Here is a 16,866-nt window from a genome sequence, read left to right on the forward strand (position 1 = left end):
GCATACTAGATTAGAGGGTGTATATATAAAAGTCAGTTGGAAGTAGTGTTCGGAGATGCTGAATGAACAGGAATAACTGCTTGAGTTGTCCGTGAAAGTGTCATGCAAACAGCAGTCAAGGCAATGGAAGAATGTACAGAGGTATGCTGAATGGAAAGCCCCAGAAAACAGACAGGATTAGGAAATATGTCATTAGGGTGTGCTGATGCTGTAGGTGGCAGAAATAACACAAGCTAATCTGCTCACTCAGAGGCTAGCAGGATGGGAGATGAGACTAATGGGACCTTGTCATTGCTGTGAGAGGAAGGAGAGGGATGGGAGGTTGAAGGCTTCCTTTTGGAACATGGAGGAATGTTCCTCCTGGCTCACAAGAAAATCTAAAATAAAAAATTTAATGTTATATACCTGATCTTCTTCTGACAATGTTATGGCTCCCAGCAGGTATGATCTGATGATGAAGGCAAAACTACTCCCCAACTTGAGCCTCCAACTAGAATTGACATCATTGGACAGATGTGTATAACTAAAGGAGGATCCTGCTGCCTTCCTGTGAGTGTCCAGCTCGTCTGCTAAAAAGAGCAGATTAAAACTGGGACATGATGGAAAAGCAGCACAATAAGAATGACGGAATGGCTGGCTTCATTTTAATTGATCTACTGTCCAATTTACACGAGGCAGTAGGGGTTAAAATTGGGGCCAATATGTCTGCTGGGGTAATTCTGTTTATGCCCAGTACTTTGAGGAGGATGTAGACATATACTGTGCGAGTTTGGGAACTGTGGAAAGATTTGGTAGATAATGAGAGCAGGTCAAGAGAAAAATTTCAGGAAGAGATGACATGAGGGAATTATGGTTCAATGTTTGGTATTGAGTTTGTGGTCCAGAGGGATATAAGAGGAATCAAATAATTGACATTTGATCTCAGCCAGATGGCAGTCCTTCTGGCATATAACAACAGCACCATAGGTGTAAATAGGTTTGAGATAATGTCAGAGTTGAAACTCACACGATACAACAGGATCAGAGGGAAATAGATTATAATAAGAACTGGACTAACTATATGAATACTGTGGTTACAAGAGCAGGTCAGAGGCTAGGAATCCTGCGGCGAGTAACTCACCTCCTGACTCCCCAAAGTCTGTTCACTATCTACAAGGCACAAGTCAGTATTGTGATAGAAACATAGAAAATAAGAGCTGGAGTAGGTCATTCGGCCCTTCGAGCCTGCTCCACCATTCAATATGATCATGGCTGATTCTCTATCTTAATGCCATACTCCTGCTCTCTCCCCATACCCTTTGACACCTTTAGTGTCTAGAAATCTATCTATTTCCTTCTTAAAAATATTCAGTGACTTAGCCTCCACAGCCTTAGGTGGTAGAGAATTCCACAGGTTCATCACCCCTTGAGTGAAATAATTTCTCCTCATCTCAGTCCTGAATGGCCTGCCACGTATCCTCAGACTGTGACCCATTGTTCTACACCCACAGCCAGGGGAAACATCCTCCCCGCACCCAGTCTGTCTAGCCCTGCCAGAATTTTATACATTTCAATGAGTTTCCCTCTCATTCTTTTAAACTCCAATGAATACAGGCCTAGTCGACCCAATCTCTCCTCATACAACAATCTTGCTATCCCAGGAATCAGTCTGGTGAACCTTCACTGCACTGTCTCTATGGCAAGTATATCCTTTTTAAATAAGGAGATGAAAACTGCACACAAAGTTCCAGGTGTAGTCTCATCATGGCCCTGTACAGCTGCAGTAAAACATCCTTGCTCTTGTACTCAAATCCTCTTGCAATGAAGGCCAACATACCATTTGTCTTCCTAACTGGTTGCTGCAACTGCATGCTTGTTTTCAGTGACTGGTCTACAAGGATACCCAGGTCCCTTTGTGCATCAACATTTCCCAGTCTATTACCATTTAAATAACACTCTGCCATTTTGTTTTTCCAATGAAGTGGATAACATTCACACTTATCCAAAGTATACTGCATCTGCCATGTATTTTCCCATTCACTCAAGTTGTCTAAATCATCTCGAAGATTTTTACATCCTCCTCAACATTCACATTCTCACCTAATTTTGTGTCATCAGCAAGCTTGGAAATATTACATTTGGTTCCCTTATATAAATCATTGAATTATATTGTGAATAGCTGAGATCCAAGAACTGCAGTACCCCACTAGTCACCACCTACCACTCCAACAAAGACCCATTTATTCCTACTCTCTGTCTCCTGTCTGTCAACCAATTATCAATCCATGCCAATATATTACCTCCAATCCCATGTGCTTTAATTTTTTCACACTAACCTCTTAAGTGGGACTTTATTAGATGCTTTTTGAAAATCCAATAACACCACATCCACTGGTTCTCCCTTATCTATTCTGCTAGTTACGTCTTCAAAAAACTCCAGCAGTTTTGGCAAAAGTAATTTCCCTTTCATAAATCCATGTTGACTTTGTCTAAAAACAAAAACTGTGGATGCTGGAAATCCAAAACAAAAACAGAATTACCTGGAAAAACTCAGCAGGTCTGGCAGCATTGGCAGAGAAAAAAAGAGTTGACGTTTCGAATCCTCATGACCCTTCAACAGAACTGATCTTTCTTTACAAGGGTAGGGATATATAAGCTGGTTTAAGGTGGTGGGGGGAGGTAGTGGGGGGAGAAGTGGAGGGGGGCGGTGTTAGGATAGGAGCAGATCATCAAAAGATGTCACAGACAAAAGAACAAAAGAACGCAGAGGTGTTGAATTTGGTGATATTATCTAAACAAATGTGCTAATTAAGAATGGATGGTAGGGCACTCAAGGTATAGCTCTAGTAGGGGTGGGGGAGCATAAAAGATTTAAAAATAATGGAAATAGGTGGGAAAAGAAAAATCTATATAAATTATTGGAAAAAAAAACAAAAGGAAGGGGGAAGAAACAGAAAGGGTTACCTGTCTCTTTATGGGGTATGTGGAACATGCCTTGTTCCAGTCCTACTCCGGCCCCCTTCCACAACACTTTCTCTGGTACATCGATGATTACTTCGGTGCTGCTTCATGCTCTCATCGGGACCTGGAAAAATTTATTAATTTTGCTTCCAATCTCCACCCCTCCATCATTTTCACGTGGTCCATCTCTGACACTTCCCTTCCCTTCCTTGACCTCTCTGCCTCAATCTCTGGTGATAGACTGTCCACCAATATCCATTACAAACCTACCAACTCCCACAGCTACCTCGACTACAGCTCCTCACACCCCGCTTCCTGCAAGGACTCCATCCCATTCTCTCAGTTCCTTCACCTCCCTCGCATCTGTTCCGATGATGCTACCTTCAAAAACAGTTCCTCTGACATGTCCTCCTTCTTCCTTAACCGAGGTTTTCCACCAACGATCGTTGACAGGGCCCTCAACCGTGTCCGGCCCAACTCCCGCGCATCCGCCCTCACGCCTTCTCCTCCCTCCCAGAAACATGATAGGGTCCCCCTTGTCCTCACTTATCACCCCACCAGCCTCCGCATTCAAAGGATCATCCTCCGCCATTTCCGCCAACTCCAGCATGATGCCACCACCAAACACATCTTCCCTTCACCCCCCTGTCGGCATTCCGTAAGGATCATTCCCTCCGGGACACCCTAATCCACTCCTCCATCACCCCCTACTCCTCAACCCCTACCTATGGCACCTCCCCATGCCCACGCAAAAGATGTAACACCTGTCCCTTCACTTCCCCCCTCCTCACTGTCCAAGGGTCCAAACATTCCTTTCAAGTGAAGCAGCATTTCACTTGCATTTCCCCCAACTTAGTCTACGGTATTCGTTGCTCCCAATGCGGTCTCCTCTACATTGGAGAGACCAAACGTAAACTGGGCGACCACTTTGCAGAACACCTGTGGTCTGTCCGCAAGAATGACCCAAACCTCCCTGTTGCTTGCCATTTTAACACTCCACCCTGCTCTCTTGCCCACATGTCTGTCCTTGGCCTGATGCATTGTTCCAGTGAAGCTCAATGCAAACTGGAGGAACAGCACCTCATCTTCTGACTAGGCACTTTACAGCCTACTGGACTGAGTATTGAATTCAACAACTTTAGGTCTTGAGCTCCCTCCTCCATCCCCACCCCCTTTCTGTTTCTTCCCCCTTCCTTTTGTTTTTTTTCCAATAATTTATATAGATTTTTCTTTTCCCACCTATTTCCATTATTTTTACATCTTTTATGCTCGCCCACCCCCACTAGAGCTATACCTTGAGTGCCCTACCATCCATTCTTAATTAGCACATTCATTTAGATAATATCACCAACTTCAACACCTCTGCGTTCTTTTGTTCTTTTGTCTGTGACATCTTTTGATGATCTGCTCCTATCCTAACACCCCCCCTCCACTTCTCCCCCCACCCCCCACCTTAAACCAGCTTATATTTCCCTCCCCCTGTAAAGAAAGATCAGTTCTGTTAAAGGGTCATGAGGACTCGAAACGTCAACTCTTTTCTTCTCTGCCGATGCTGCCAGACCTGCTGGGTTTTTCCAGGTAATTCTGTTTTTGTTTTTGACTTTGTCTAATCCTGTTGATATTTTCTAAATGTCTTATTATGACATCCTTTATAATTGACTCTAGCACTTTCCCTACTACTGATGTTAGGCTAACCAGTCTGTAATTCCCTGTTTTCTCCCTCCCTCCTTTCTTAAATAGTGAGGTTACATTTGCCACCCTCCAAACTGCCAGAACTTTTCCAAAATCTAAAGAATTTTGGATGTTGACAACCAATGCATCCATTATTTCCTTGGCCACCTCCTTTAGTACCCTGAGATACAGATAAACAGGCCTTGGGGATTTATTGGCTTTTAGTTCCAAAAATTTCTCCAACACTATTTTTTTTACTAGTGCTAATTTCCTTCAATTCCTCCTTCTCACTAGATGCTAGGTTCCCTAGCATTTCTGGGAAGTTATTTGTGTCTTCTTCTGTGAAGACAGAACTAAAGTAGTTGTTTAATTGCTCTGCCATTTCCTTGTTCTCCATTTTAAATTCTCCTTTTTAGGACTGTAAGGGACGTACATTTGCCTTCATTATTTTTTTTTTAACATTCTTACTGAAACTTTTACTGTCCACTTTTATGTTCCATGCAAGTTTACGCTTTTCCCCCCCTCTTAATCAACCTCTTGGTCCTCCTTTGCTGAATTCTAAACTGCTTCTAATCCTCAGGCTTGCTACTTTTCTACCAACTTTACATGACTCCTCTTTGGATCTAATACTATCCTTAATTTCTTTTGTTAGTCATGATTGGGCCACTTTACCTGTTGTATTTTTGTACCAGAAAGGTATAACAGTTGCAATCCATGCATTTGTTCCTTAAATACTAATTATTGCCTATCCACTGTCATACCTTTTAATGAAGTTCCCCAATCTATTGTAGCCAATTCACCCCTCAAATCTTAGTGGTTTCTTTTGTTTAGATTTAGGACCTTTGTTTCAGATCGGACTATTTCTCTTTCCATCCTGATGACGAACTCCACATATTATGATCACTCTTTCCTAAAGGACCCCACACAACAAGATTATTGCATAATACCAAATCTAGGATAGCCTGTTTCCTAATTGGTTCTTCAACATACTGGTCTAAAAAAAATCTCATATGCACTCCAGGAATTCATCTGCCACAGTACTATTGCTAATTTGGTTTTCCCAGTCTATATGCAGATTAAAGTCACCCATGATTTCTATAGCACCCTTGTTATATGCATCTCTAATTTTCTGTTTAATACCATTTCCTACCTTACCACTGCTGTTTGGAAGCCTATAGACAACTCCCATAAATGTTTCCTGCTCCTTGTTTCTTCTTAGCTCCACCCAGACTGACTACCTTTAGATTTTCTGAGCCAATATCCTCTCTCACTATTGCACTGATTTCACCCTTAACTAACAATGCCACCCCACCTCCTTTTACTTTTTGCCTGTACTTCCTGAATATTGAATACTCTTGGATATTTAGTCCCCAGTTTTGGTCACCCTGCAGCCATGTCTCTGTAATTGCAATGATATCATTCCCATTCACATCTATTTGCACCATTAATTCATCTACCTTATTACAAATGCTCCATGCATTCAGATGTCTTTAGATTTGTCTTTTTAACATTTTTTTACACTTTTCTTGTACAATGGCCCTGTTTGCTGCTTGCTCTTCTTTCCTCTGCCTTCCACTTTTGCTTTCTGCTTTTCTGTACTTCATTTCTATCTTTGTTACACTCTCTTGTGTCTCCCCGCTCAGGTTCCCACCCCCCTGCCACTCTAGCTTAAACACTCCCCCACAGTACGTGAATACCCCTACGAGGATATTTGTCCTGGTCCTGCTGGGGTGCAACCCGCCCATCTTTCCCAGATTTGGTCCCAATGCCTCAGGAATTTAAATCCCTCCCCTCCTTCACCATCTCTCCACCTATGCATTCATCTGGTCTATTTTCCTTTCCTTAGTTTGCTAGCACATGGCACTGGGAGTAATCCTGAGATTACTACCTTGGAGGTCCTGTTTTTAATTTATTTCCTCATTCCCCATATTTTCTTGGAGGACCTCATCCATCCTTTTACCTATGTCATTGGTACTGATATGGATCATGACCTCTGGCTGTTCACCCTCCCCCTTCAGAATACCCTGCAGCTATTCAGTGACATCTAGACCCTGGCACTAGGAGGGCAATATACCATCCTGGTGTCAAGTCTGCGCCCGCAGAAATGTTGATCTATTCTCCTTACAATAGAATCCCCTATCACTATTGCTCTCCCACTCTTTTACTCCCCCCAGTGCAGCTCAGCCACACATGGTGCCACGGACTTGGCCCTTGCTGCATTCCCCTGAGAAAACGTCTCCTCCAGCAGTATCCAAAATAGAAAACCTGTTAGAGAGGGAGATGGACCCAAGGGACTCCTGCACTACCTACCTGGTGCTTTTACTCTGTTTGGCGATCGCCCATTCGCTTTCTGCCTCTGTACTCTTTATCTGTGGTATGACCACCTCACTGTATGGGCTATCCATGAAGATCTCAGCCTTGTGGATGCTCCACAGTGACTCCAGCCACAGCTCCAGCTCTGAAATGCGGATATTGAGTAGCTGCAGCTGGAGACACTTCCTGCACACGTGATCACCTTGGACATTGGATGTGTCCCTGACTTCCCACATTGCACAGGAGGAGCATTCCACATGGCTGAGTTGCCCGGCCTATGACTTATCCTAAAATTACTCCCTTAAATTTTAATTCTTCTAGTTTAAAGAATATTAAATATATATTTAACTTTACTACTTATAATTAATCAAAATTAATCTTATTATGAAAACAACCTTGCCATTACCAATAAATTGTACCTTGCCATTACCCATAAAGAGTATTAAAAGATGGAATACTCTCCACTTGCCTGAATGAATGCAGCTCCAACAACACTCAAAAAGCTTAATACCATCCAGGACAAAGCATCCTGCTTGATTGGCACCCCATCCACAAATATTCACTCCCTTCACCACTGACACAAAGTGGCAGCAGCGTGTGCCATCTATAAGATGCACTGCAGCAACTCATCAAGGCTCCTTAGACAGCAGCTTCCAAACCCACGACCACTATCATCTAGAAGGACAAGTGCAGCAGACATATGGGAACACTACCATGTGGAAATTCCTCTTGAAGTCACTCACCACCCTGACTTGGAAATATATCGCTGTTCCTTCACTGTTGCTGGGTCAAAATACTGGAACTCCCTTCCTAATAGCACTGCGGGTGCTCCTACATCACATGGACTGCAGTGATTAAAGAAGACAGCACACCACCACCTTTTCAAATGCAATTAGGGATGGGCAATAAATGCTGGCCTAGCCAGTGATGCCCAAGCCAGCAATGCCCACAACACATGGATTAATTAAAAAAAAGAGGAATACAGAAAGTCAAAATGGCTGATATTGCAGCTGCACTTTTAAATTATAAGATTGAGAGGAGAGGAGCCAGAGGAAAAGGTCCAGGAGCTGGAGACATTGGGGTTTGGTTCAACAGGAACATCTTCTCATTCAAAATAGGTGGGGGCAAATGCAAAAATGGTGCAGATGCTGTAAATCTGAAATAAAGATCAAAATAACTATGCAACACTCAGCAGGCCGGACATTTTTCAGGTCGACGATCTCTCATCAGAACTGAAAGAAGTTAGAGGTTTAATAGTTTATAAGCTAGTACAAAGCGAGGAAAAAGAGGTGGGTAGGAAAGAACAGAGAGAAGATCTGTGATAGGATGGAGGTCAGGAGTGATTAAATGGCAAAAGGATGGATGGTGTAAGGAAAAATTGAGCGGCAGTGGGACTTATAGGGAAAAAATATGGCTCAAGAAGAGGAGTAAATGCTACAAGTAGAACTATTAGCAGCACTTGCTGTCTGAGATAATTGAAGTGGTGGTTATTATCTAAAGTTGTTGAACTCAGTGTTTAGGTCTGAAGGCTGTGAAGTGTCCATTAAAAGGCGAGGTGTTGTTCCTCAAGGCAAAGATCATGGAAGAGTTCAGCATTATGTTGAGTATGAAATTTCTCATTGTGAGGGCATGGAAGGGGAGAAAAAACTACAGCCTTTAGTGTGGTCAAATTATTCAGTCAGAAAAAGGAAGGCTATGAGGATGGTAAAATCTTGGCAAACTGAGTTTCTGGACAAGACTAGAAGTTGGGAGATGGGTGAGCAGAAAGAGGTCACATGGGATCCAGGACTTGTTCAAGATTTTGGTCCTTATCTGAAAGGAAGAAAAATTATGTTTTACTTAAAGTGATCAATGAGGCAAAGAATGATGTGGACTTCAGGACCATGATGACTGCAATATGAAAGGTAACCCAAGCTGCTGAAGAAACTCTGGCTAATCATCACCTACATGGTCTGGGAATGTAGAAATATGCTTTATTGGTAACTGGAACCAGGGGGAGGATTAACTCATGGACCAATGGGCCTGTGAGCTAGTTAAACATAGGGCTCCTTGCAAATATGGGGTTACTGGTAACACTCAGCTTAATGCATGCAACCATTGGATCAAAATAGTCCATCATTTAAAAAATTAAGGGAGCAAGGCAAGGTAGACAGACTTGTTTCCATATAAATACTGACACTTGCCTTTACAGTTTGCAAAAGTATGATGTACATTTCATGTTATTTATGTGTAACCAAATATAAAAATACCAACATGACCAATATAATTTATTTTATTATTATTAATGCAGTTTATTGTTATTGCAGTGTGTAAATGTTCTATGAGCCATTTCTTCATGCATTTTACTACACACATGTATTTTAATGGATCAGAAGGGATTGTGTGAGGGTGTGAATGGTCCCTGTATATTCTTGATGCCCAGAACCCCAATAATTTTTTATCTGCCTCATCTCATTTTCTTTTTGCTATTTCAGATTGGGCAAGTGAAAATTATCCTACCTATTTTCTCAGCTACATCAACAACTTGTATTCAAACAATGTCTTTAGCCTAATAAAATGTCCCAAGGTGCATCACAGGAATGTTATCAAACAAAATTTGCTATTGAGCCACATAAAGAGAGATAATGGCAAATGACCAAAAGTGTAAAGGGGTAATTTCATGAAGCATCTTAAAGAAGAAAAGAGAGGCAGAGGGAGGTTAAGGAGGGAAGTCCAGAGTTTGGAGCTGAAGCAGTTGAAGACATGGTTGCCAATGCTAGAGCAATAAAATTGGGGATGTACAAGAGGCCAGAATTGGAGGAGTGCTGATAACTTGGAGAGTTGTTGGGCTGGAGAAGATTACAAAGATAGAGAAGGGCAAGGCCATAGAGGGATCTGAAAACAGGATGAGAATTTTGAAATCAAGGCATCGCTTAATAGAAATAATTGTGGATTTGCGAGCACAGAGATGATGGAGGAACAGGAATTGGTGCAAGTTAGAATATGAACAGTAGAGTTTTGCATGAGCTCAAGTTTACAGAGGATAGAATGTGGGAGGTCAGCTAGGAGTACATTGGAATAGTCAACAAAGTCATGCATGAGGATTCCAGCGGCAGATGAGTTGAGGCAGAGGAGAGTCGGACAATATTGCTGAGGTGGAAATAACCAGCCTTAGTGATGATGAGGACATGTGGTCATTAGCTCATCTCAGGGTCAAATATGACACCAAAGTTATGAACTGTCTGATTCAGGCTCAGATAGTTGCCAGGAAAGGAGGCAGTCAGGGACAAGGGATTGGAACTTGTGGCAGGGACTGAATACAATCGCTTCAGTCTTCACATTATTTAGTTGGAGGAAAATTCTGCTCTTCTAGTGCAATATTTTGGATAAGCAGTCTGACAATATATAGACAATGGAGAGGTGGTGGTGAGGTAGAGCTGGGTGTTGTTTGCATACATATATAAATTAACACTGTTTTCAGATAATATTGTCAAGGGACAGCACATGGATGAGAAATAGGAGGAATGAATTATAATTTATCATTCATAATATGAATCTGAACTTTACTGATACCAATTCAAATAGAACAGAGGGGAATTTAAATAAGCACATCTAATCAAATAGTTCAGTGATTCTATTTTGTTCTGGGTATTCATATCTAGAGCGATTAAACTGGTGAGCAAAATTAGATTTGACATTATCTTGCTTTATTTTTCTAGCATTATTGACAGCCTGAAACATGCACGTAAGTAAGAAATCAAAAAATTGTAAGATTTCATAAATTATTGTGAACATCTTGTTTAATGTCTTGGTTACGAAAGTTATGAATGGTTAGTCACTGAGGAAAGTTAAAAAATTGTATAGTTTACTCACAGATTCTAAGGAAAGTAATTTCCATTCAAAATCTAACAACAGAAGCAAAATCAGCACAGCCTGTAGTTATTTTTGGCAGTTGCGTCCCTTTAATAGATTGTCTGGTTATGTTCAACTATGCAAATTAATTTATTCATCGGTGTAAGGACAGTGGAACTGTATATGGAACTGTTGCAAAATAGTGTGACATTGTACTAGCTTTCCTGACTCACAATCTGGTATGAACTACAGTTCACGAAATCTGTTGAAACCTGAATAGATAGGTCTTCATTTCTGGCAATTCATCAGAGTCCTCTGCAAACCCTTTGGGCTGCATTTTATGGCACAGATCAGACAGATTGCCTTCCCACATGAAGGTAAAATAGGATGTGGTGACATTGGGTTGGTAATACAACATCATCACGCCAGTCTCTGAAATTACAGAAGGTGAGTGGGCTCCTCAACCATACAATTTTCTTTTATTTTTCTCAGTGACCAAAGGTTCATAACTTTCTTAAGCCGAGGAATTAAACAAACTGTTCACAATCATTAACAAAATGTTACTTTTTTGTCTGGTTTCCTACTTCTGTACATGTTTCAGACTGTCAATAAGCCTAGAAAAATAAAGTTGAGTATTGCTGAAAAATGAGATATGTCAAAGCTTTTCGTCTTGCAGTCATCAGGACACGTCGCAAGAATACCAATATCAGGGGAAAACAACCCTCACTGCATGTGAAGAGAGTGCTGATTGGTAGAGGTCTTGCCATGTAAAATGTACTGGTGATGGTGACTGACAGTTAACTGCCAAGCATTGTTTGAAATTTAAACCAGGCAGCTTGACCCTGATTGGTCAAGCTGCCTGGTTTAAAGTTCAAACAATGCTTGGCAGTTAACTGTCAGTCACCATCACTGGTGCATTCTCCATGGCAACACCTCTACTAATCAGAGTCCACTTGCCAACCAATCAGCATTTTTTTCACATACAGTATAAATTGTTGGTTTCCACGTATATTGGTATTCTTGCGAAGTGCCCTGTTAAGTGCAAGATGAAAAACTCTTTTTTCAGCAATACTCAAGTTCTGTACTTGCTGCACTATGCACTGTATTTTCAGGCATCAGAAGTGAAAAAGTTTGTGAGTGTTTTATGACAGCTGTAACAAGGTGGCACAAGGTTGGAAGAAAAGGCCTGACACTGGGACCATGGCTGAATGTGGCAGCAAATTCTGTTGGTGAAGGTGGCAATGCCTATATGCTTTTTTAGTCTCCTTTAACGTTTTGGAGACTGCCATAAGAAGTTAAGGAAGATTCAGATGGCAGGGGATCTTTTAATTTGTAGCAATGATCAACTTCCTGTTTGCAGCATTACCCCTCTGCCACATGACGTCCAAGCTTACAGTCCTGATTGGGCATGGAGCACACCCTGCCCGCTTCCTCCCCCCACCAACTTTGCACTGCTAATAGGCCTCCTTCTCGCCAGATTGCCATCTGATGCTTGATTGGAGAAGCTGAGAAGGCAGAGGGCAAGAGCAAGCTGAACACTCCATTTCTATTCTGTTTCCTCACCTTGCTGAAAAATGCAAAATCCAGTCCTTTGTGGATTGGCAATGCTCTGCTTCTTCCACACAAGGTCTGCATTGCTGAACATTATTGAGTGCATATAGGAAATTAAAAGCAGGAAGGCAAACTCGTTAGCTTTCAATGGCCAATGATAATGACTATCTGGGGGTTTGAATGGCTGCAAAATCAAGAGAGGAGATTGATTTGGAAGTGAGGTCCACCCTCTGAGACAGACTATGAAATCTGGTATTGGCATCAGCGCAGTCAATAGTACTTTAGCCTGCTGCTCCATCTGATTGGCTAACTAATCTGTTTGGGCTGAATTAATTTCTATGCTGTCAAGAGAAAGTATGCATTCCAAGTTTGGGTTTAAAGTCCTTAAGAAAAACAAAAAGAAATACATGCATTTATATAGCGCCTTTCTAACCACTGGATTCCCAAAAGCATTTTACAGCAAATGAAGTACTTCTGAAGTGTGGTCACTGTTGTAAGGCAAGAAACACAGCAACCAGTTTCTGCACAGCAAGCTCCTACACACAACATTGGGATAATGATCAAATAATCTGTTTTTCTGAAGTTGTTAGAGGAATAAATATCAGCCAGGATAACAGGAATAACTCCTCTACTAGACAAAATAGTGCCGTGGGATCTTTTACATCTGGCTGACAGGGTGTTATGTGTCATCTGAAAAGCAGCACCTTCAACAGTGTAGCACCCCCGCAGTATTGCACTGGAATGTCAGCTTTGACTTTTGTGTTTTCATCCTGGAGTAGAACTTGAACACACAACCTTCTGACTCAGAGGTGAGAGAGCTACCAACTGAGGCACAGCTGACAGAAAGTGTTAGGTTATGATGTGCTTCAGACAACTGGCAGAACAAGAAGAAAAATTGCACTAATTTCCTCATGGTGCAATACATGGTTTAATTTTAATTTCACAGTGATTCTACATTAAGATGGATTTTCCTGGGTTGCAAAGAAGTAATTTTGATTGATGCTATCTTTAAAATTAATTTCTTCAAAGAAACAAGGGAATGAGAAACAGTTTGGCCTGAGGATTCTTTCATAGTTGCTGGATTTGGACGTACAGAATAAAAAGCAGCATAAGCATTTGGTTTCAGTGTTTCATGTGAAATTCTGTACCTAAGGGATTACGGTTTGCGATGACATCATGAGAAGACTAGCCTATGAGCATTCACTCTATCCTGTGTCTTACTCAATCACCATTGTAACTGCTCAAGAAGCTCTGCTAGGAGTTCTGATGAACTGCATATAACAAATTACAGTTGCCGTGTACCCTTACATTAATCTAATTCTGTCTACCTCATTTTGTGTAGCTGTTTTAGCCTTTCAAACCTCTAGTCGATGCATAGTATAGAAACTGGCAATGTTTACACTGGCTCAGGGAAGAACTTGGAGCCATTCAATGGCTTAGATAAGCTGAGCCCTAACAATATGCTTGCCATAATCATAAACTTTGCAAAGGGGCGGACTCAGCTCTGATGGGGAGGGTAAACAGTTTAGATTTATCTACTTTGTACAAAGGGCAATGAATAAATGGATCAGAAGTATCAGGGAGGCTGATGGTGTCAGCATATTCAAGACAAGATCAGGCAGATTTTTGGCAGGGAAGGTAGGGGAGAGAGTGGTGTGTTCTATTTTTAATTTTGGGTCTCTGAAGTTTTGAGCATCAGCCTTAGCCCTTGGCGGCAATCAGCTGAGTTAGAAGATTATAGATTCAACCCCCAATTCGATGGCTTAGATAAGCTGAGCCCTAACAATATGCTTGCCATAATCATAAACTTTACAAAGGGGTGGACACAGCTCTGATGCGGAAGGTAAACAGTTTAGATTTAACTCCTTTGTACATGGGGCAATGAATAAATGGATCAGAATTATCAGGAAGGCTGATGGTGTCAGCATATTCAAGACAAGATCAGGCAGATTTTTGGCAGGGAAGGTAGGGGAGAGAGTGGTGTGTTCTATTTTTAATTTTGGGTCTCTGAAGTTTTGAGCATCAGCCTTAGCCCTTGGTGGCAATCAGCTGATTATAGATTCAACCCTCAGGGACTTGAGTACATGGTCCAGGCTGAGGTTTCAATGGCATACTGAGGAAGTGCTGCATTGTTGGAAGTGTTCTCCTTTAGATGAGGCACTAAATTGAAGCTCCATCTGTTAACTCAAGTGGATGAGAAACGTCCTATTGCATTATTGAAAGAACAGGGCAGTTCTCCTGGTGTCCTGGCACATATTGCGTTGCTGCTAATGGGACCTTGTTGTGCACATATTTACTGCTGTATTTTCTAATAATTGCAAGAATGCCTGTACTTATTAATCAGCTGTGAAGTACTCTGGGACATCTTGACAGGGTGGAAGCTGCTATATAAACATTAGTTATTTCTGGACCTTTAGTCTCAAACTGGAAAATAGAGCTGTAACCTATCCAAGTACTGTCCAGACCCATTTCAAATTTCACATTAGGTGCCTATCTTTCTGCAGTAGATCTCAGGATTGCATTTTATTTATTCTTGGGATTGGAACGTCATTGAAAAGGTCCACATTTATTGCCCCAGTTTCCCAGAGGTGGTGGAGGCAAGCCTTCTTCAACAACTGAGTGGCCTAGTAGGCCACATTAGAGGGCAGCTAAGAGTCAAACATGTGGGTTGATTGAAGAAAAAGAACTTACATTTATATAGAGCTTTTCATGACCACCAGACAACTCAAAATGCTTTACAACAAATGAAGTATTGTTGAAGTGTGGTTATTGCTGTAATGTCAAAAACACAGCAGCCAATTTGCACTCAACAAACTCCCACTAACAGCAATGTGATAATGACCAGATAATCTGTTTTTATGATGGTCGATTGAGGGATAAATATCGACCACAACACTGGGGATAGCTCCACTGCTCATCTTTGAAATTGTGCCATGGGATCTTTTGCATCCAGCTGAATGGTAGATGGGGCCTCACTTTAATGTCTCATCCGAAAGACAGCACCTCTGACAGTGCAGCAGTCCCTCAGTACAGCACAGGAGCGTCAGCCTGGATTTTTGATCTCAAGCCCTGGAGTGAGACCTGAACCCAAAACCTGTGACTCAGAAGTGAGAGTGCTGCCAACTGAGCCACAGCTGATGCTCAACTGGAGTATGTATGGGCCAGACAGGGTAAGGACGAAAGGTTTCCTACCTTAAAACGACATTAATCAACCAGCTGGGTTTTTAACGACAATCCAACAGCTTTATTTTTACTGACATCAGCTTTTTAATTCCACATTTTGCAAGCTGAAATCAAATTCTCATGGTGGGAATTGTTCTTGTTCACTACATTATTAGTCCTTTCCCCTTTGTATGTCAAGCTTTCTAAAAGTGTACTTAGGGCTGAATTTACACTACTGAGGTGGGTAGCTCAGTTGGGAAATTTTGCGACTTAACACACCTGCCTCAGATTAGAGGGCCCAGTTTGACCTAATTTTCACTCTGGGGAGTAGGGTGGGATCGAGTCCCGCCAACCTTGGAAGCATTTCCAAGGCAGCCATGGGGATAGATGAGCGGTGAGGTGGGCTGGTTAGAAGGCCTGCCTCGGTTCTCTGAGACTGTCCCAGTTTTAGAAGCAGTTAGATGCTCTAGCCCTCACCACTACACCCACACCCTAGCAACTCCATGCCAACACATGCCCCCACCCTCTCTCCATGCTCTCGTACACCCAGGCCACATTCATGCCAACTCGAGCTCCTACCCTCTCTCCATGCCAACTCATTCCCCCCTCATACTCCCATGCCACCTATAGTCACTTACCAGTATCAACCATGGGTGGACTTCAGTAGCCATGTGGAGATGAAAAAATATCTAACAACCTAGTACTATCAAGTTTGTAAAATGCGAGTTGTGAGAAAAACACCCATTTGTGAGGCCCATTCAAAGTTTTTTTCTTAAATGTCAAGTGTTTAATCTCGCATAAAAACAAACTTCTTTTTAGACCATCAAGGACAGGTATTCCTTTAACAGCCTCTTTAAGCTGTCAAACTGTGAACTCAGAACCCTCTGCTGAAATAATTACAGCTTTTTAAACTCAGCCATGCATTTGTAATAACATAATAACAGACCCTGGGGAATATAAATAAAGACCTCTAAAGACTGCATGAACAGATGGTAATTTTTTTTAACCTATGTTAGATGGCCTATCAAAGGAGTCCAGCAGACGGATTTTTTTTTAAAACTCTCACTGACAGCTTAAGCCTATTTTTCATGTTTAAAGAGCAGTGGATTTAAAAGAAACTTCAGATCATGACTGTTTTACAGATCTTATCAAACCTTCAAGAGTGTTTACATCTAGTACATTAATTTGTGAATCCCACAGCGTGGATTAAGGCCCTTGGACCAACCAAAATGGTGTCAGTTTAAACACAGCACCAAGTTCAAATGGCTCTGCTGAGTATAGATTTCCCACCTGTGTGAATTGCAATCCGTTCCCTTTCCCCACCAGCAAAAATGGGATCTGTCAGAAATGGGGGCATGACTTCTGCATCCAGGTCCTATCTGTCATTTTTAAAAGGTG

The sequence above is a fragment of the Carcharodon carcharias genome, chromosome 14, assembly GCF_017639515.1.
Source record: "Carcharodon carcharias isolate sCarCar2 chromosome 14, sCarCar2.pri, whole genome shotgun sequence".
NCBI lineage: Eukaryota > Metazoa > Chordata > Chondrichthyes > Lamniformes > Lamnidae > Carcharodon > Carcharodon carcharias.